This window comes from Haemaphysalis longicornis, unplaced genomic scaffold (assembly GCF_048455015.1).
Source record: "Haemaphysalis longicornis isolate Haplotype H1 unplaced genomic scaffold, Haemaphysalis longicornis Haplotype H1 scaffold_1, whole genome shotgun sequence".
NCBI lineage: Eukaryota > Metazoa > Arthropoda > Arachnida > Ixodida > Ixodidae > Haemaphysalis > Haemaphysalis longicornis.
In genome coordinates, this window is record NW_027526203.1 from 214,810,825 (window position 1) to 214,815,701 (window position 4,877).

General features: G+C 44.8%; 1 non-coding gene across 1 annotated transcript; it reads right to left on the reverse strand.

Annotated features, from left to right (window-relative positions):
- Positions 1-4,323: 4,323 nt before the first annotated feature.
- Trnav-cac (transfer RNA valine (anticodon CAC)) lies at positions 4,324-4,396 on the reverse strand. The gene has a single exon. It is a non-coding gene; the product is annotated as a tRNA-Val (tRNA).
- Between the last annotated feature and the right edge of the window lie 481 nt (positions 4,397-4,877).

Genomic DNA, 4,877 nt, shown 5'->3' on the forward strand with positions numbered 1-4,877 from the left:
CCGGCATAAAGAAAGCGTTTGGCACAGAACTTACAAGCCTGCATCCATAAAGGCTTCTTTAGCTAACTACATAGTAACATAAGGCACCAAGTCTCCAGCCGCTAATCGAAAAGTGTTAGCCTATAAAGGTATAATTCGAGCAACCATTAAATCCTATTCTGCTGTTTCGCTATGACTTATGACGCGAAATTCATATACTCATGATTTACCTAGCTACATCTACAACACAGATTAGATAACGGTGATGAGGTTGATCGGCCGGTTATATGAACGTATTTGTTCAATAAGGTTAGGTACTTATTATACCAACAATACGGGAAAAGTACAATTAAAGGAAGCTACTGATTAACGCTCAAATTCAGGTTGCAACTTTGGATACTGCGCGTCGGCAAAGCTTGCAAATAAATGTTGACCGAAAAACGTATAATTTCGGAGAATTCTTCCTCTGCGGCAACCATTAAATTCGAGTAACCATTAAATCCTATTCTGCTGGTTTCACTATGACTTATGACGCGAAATTCATATACTCATGATTTACCTAGCTACATCTACAACACAGATTGGATAACGATGATGAGGTTGATCGGCAGGTTATATGAATGTATTTGTTCAATAAGGTTAGGTACTTATTATACCAACAATACGAGAAAAGTACAATTAAAGGTAGCTACTGATTAACGCTCAAATTCAGGTTGCAACTTTGGATACTGCGCGTCGGCAAAGCTTGCAAATACAACTTTTTCGGATGAAGAAAACAAAACGTTAAGCGATCTTGTATTTACCAAAAAGAATAATTACCAGTGAACAAGTTAGAAAAAGATCGAAAGATGGGCACGTATTTCCGCACTATTTGCTATCGCGATGGACCTGCTTATACATGGATGTACTCAGTCAGCCACATTTCGTCTCCTTGCTCATGTGCGCGGGCATGGCACGTGTTGCCTGGTGCTGGGAATTCCAACTCGACGGTAATGTGCTCGTGTAGATGGTGTGACGCCAAGCAAATGCGTCGCTTTTCGGTGTCGTAAATTTCGGTGTTTACGGTGACAGTGTTACGATTCATTCAACATCAAGCCATGCGAGAATGGATACCTGCGGTACTGTGACAGGAATTTCATCGAACGCGAAACTTCAGGGTGAGTGATCTTACGAACTGAAGAAACTCTATAGTGCAGGACTTTTTTTGGTGTTCACGAATACTTCTCTAAACTACCCTGCACCACATGGGCATTGCAACGTACACAGAAGTGAAGATTTGGCCGTGGTGATGTGACAAAAATAATTATTTTTTCGCGAATTGAGAAAACTTACAATGAACTAATTGAGTGAACTTGGAAAAACGTTTTTTATCATTGCATTGTGTGCGACCGTATTCATTGTTTTATTGAGAGACCCGCCGCGGTGGCTCAGTGGCTAAGGCGTTGCGCTGCTGAGCACGAGGTCGCGGGTTCGATTCCCGGCTGCGGCGGCCGCTTTTCTGATGGAGGCGAAAAGCAAAAACACCCGTGTGTACGAGATTTCGGCGCACGATAAAGATCCCCAGGTGGTCAAAATTAATCCGGAGCCTTCCACTACGGCGCGCCTCGTCGCCTGCGTTGCGTCGGCGCGTTAAACCCCACAATCAATCAATCTGTTTTATTGAGAGTGCATTTCCATTTTAGCAGCGTACTTGCAGCTGTGTGCTTTGAGTACTGAGTGTAATTAACGACTGCTGAGTGCTCTCTTTTCTGTGGACTACCCAGCACCTTTAGGTATTTGTGTCTCGGCGGGCGTTCGCGGGCAATGTGCCGCGTAGTGTGGCTGTCGAGCGAGTCACTTAAGCGTGAGCCAGAGTGTTGGAATGCGTGTGCTGTGTTTTTCGATCGGCGTATGTGAACAACTGTTTACTGGTGGTGAAGTAGCGTAGATAGTAGCCCTTTATTTAATGAATGGAATGAATAAACCCCTTGATTTTGCTTTCCTTGAATGCCTGTGTTTAAGCCTTTTGTGAATGAAAACTGGCGAAGTGTTTGCGATCGCAGCCGCAACCTCGCACTCCCCCTATATCGCTGAAGTGTTCACGGAGCATATATTACAGAATGCAGATAGGCACACAACCAAAGGGCCACAGCAGAAGTTCTAGAGATCCGCAAGGCTCTATGCCGGCATGGCAGCGTGCTAATAATTTCTCAGCGGCTGCTGCTGTCGCTGTGTTTCAAGTAGGGGTGATTCTATTCTGGCTGAAGCCCATGCAAAAATATTGTATGGTCGGCTATTGAAAAACCTTCTTATGGTTGTCTTTCGCTATTTGGCCCAATTATCTTTAGACATTTCTATGGCTGTCTTTAGCCATTCCTATCGACATTCCGATGGGTGTCTTTAGATTCTTCTATAGCCATAGCGATATCGAAAGAAGAGGTAAAGACACCCATATGGATTTCGATACGAATAGCTAAAGACAACCATAGGACCGGCTATAGAAGAAGCTAAAGACACCCATAGGAATGCCGATACGAATATTTAAAGACAACCACAGAGCCGGCTATAGAAGACGCTAAAGACACCCATAGGAATGTCGATATGAATAGCTTAAGACAACCATATACCCGGCTATAGAAGAAGCTAAAGACACCCATAGGAATGTCGATAAGAATAGCTAAAGACAGCCGTAGAACCGGTTATAGAAGAAGCTAAAGACACCCATAGGAATGGCGATACGCATCGCTAAAGACAGCCATACAAATGTCTAAAGATTATTGGGCCAAATAGCTAAAGACGACTATAAAAAGGATTTTCTAAGCCGACCATACAATATTTTTGTATGTGAAGTCTTCTGCACTCGATAACTCTGTGTATTTGTACGTTCTCCTACCTTTTCTCCCCTGTTTTCCCGTCCCTTCCCCGTTTGTTCTTTCTTCATTCCCCAACACCAGAATGTACTAGTGCACAACATGGTGGCTGAACCCCCCCCCCCCCCCCCCCCAAAGTGCATTTTACCGCTTACCGCCTCCTCCCGCGTAGGCATGCAAGGCCGGCACTTCCTGTTGCACCTAGGGCCACCTTCTCATTCGCTTTCAACACTTGCGCTACTCTTTTGAGCATCGCTAGAAAGAGTTCGCTGCTCGACCAGTTCGACCTTCGTCGTCCAGTGCTAAAGCCAGGGGATCTGGCGCAAGCGACCGGGCTCTACGCTTTGTTTACGTAAATATTTATATTCACGTAAACAATAAATAAATATATATATATATATATATATATACAGAATGCCCTTGAACAACTGTGAGCGCACCCCTCCTCCCCTGAAGTATGACCGCCGCACCGCCGACAGACTAACAGCCGAAGAATACCGCCGCAAACGTAACCAAATCCCAGTGTTACTTGTCCCGCTGCTCGCTGGCCGCGCGGCAAAGCTTTGCTACACCCCTCGGTTTCGTCGAAGTGGCGTCAAGACGAGAGCAGCTGTAGCCTTAACTCCAGGTAAAACAAAACCGAAAATGGGCCAGAAAATTCGGAGTATGGCGCGGGGACCATGCGTCGACTGGGCGGGCCGTGCATGCATGTGACCTTGAAGTTTGACGGAGTCGAAGATCTATGCCTGTGCCGCCATCTTATGTCCGTCTCCCTTCACCCCCCTTTTTTGCCCCTTTTCCTCTCCCGCTGATTATGTTTACATCATTTACGAAGCCCGCAGGACTCAGTCTTGATTTTGATTTTGTGTTTGCTTGTGTGCTTCTTGTTATCGTGTCTTCGAGCTGCCTTTTCGTCCGTGTTCTTTCCCCTTCCCTCACCCTCCACCTTTCTAGCCAATCGGAATGCCTCACTTGCTCAAACTGTTTGAAACCCCCCCCACACGCGACCTCTCCTGGAGGGATGAGGGAAGTGACCCTCCCTCACAGACATTTTTGTATAAACGCAAAATGTGAGCAATTAAAATACAGCCCTGAAGAAGGAGTTTCTAACTCCGAAACTGTTGGCAACAAAAAACGGGAAACGTGTAAGTTGACTTCTTTCACTATTTTTATACTGGCCCATCGAACCTCATGATCTCGCTCTCTCTCTCTCTCTCTCTCTCTCTCTCTATATATATATATATATATATATATATATATATATATATATATATATATATATATATATACATATATATATATATATATGTATATATATATATATATATATATATATATATAGCGAATCAGAATGGGGAATAAAGGGGCTCATTGAATTAGGACAGAAATAAGGGTTGCCAGTCAGGAATGTCTCGGAAAGCAAAGGGGAGAATGTGGTAAGTCATTGACACAGATGAAGAATTTTGAGAGACAGAACGAAAGTGGAGAAAAAATGCCCGCCGGGTGGGATCCGAACCCACGACCGCCAGAATGTGCGTCTGATGCGATGGCCACTACGCTACCGGCGGGGCAGTGGAGGGGCAACAGCCCGCCGGTAGCGTAGTGGTCGTCGCACCAGACGCGTATTTCACTGTTAAATAAAGCTTTCTCCTCCGTCTCCTCTTGAGTGCAGTTTTACTACAACGCCTTTAAAATATTGGGAAGATATGACTGGAGGAAATGTACCTAAATAGCCCTCCAGGTCTGAAGGAGCATAGTGTGAGTGTATTTTTACCATAGATGTGACTCGTTTAAAACCAGCACGCGCCCATGCACACAAACGGTTATTTGGAACTCAACCTACATATTTTTGCGCCCCATATTGCATGTCGGCATACTTTCATGACATGACAGCATAAAGTGATGTGATACAGCCCCGATGGCCTGGAATTTGTTTTGGTATTCCATTTTCAGTATCATCGGTTATTAGACTCTGGCTGTTCCCTTTGTTCAAAAGATTGCTCGATACAGAAGCTGACGCCTAGCTCCGACTCTTCATGCTCCGCACCT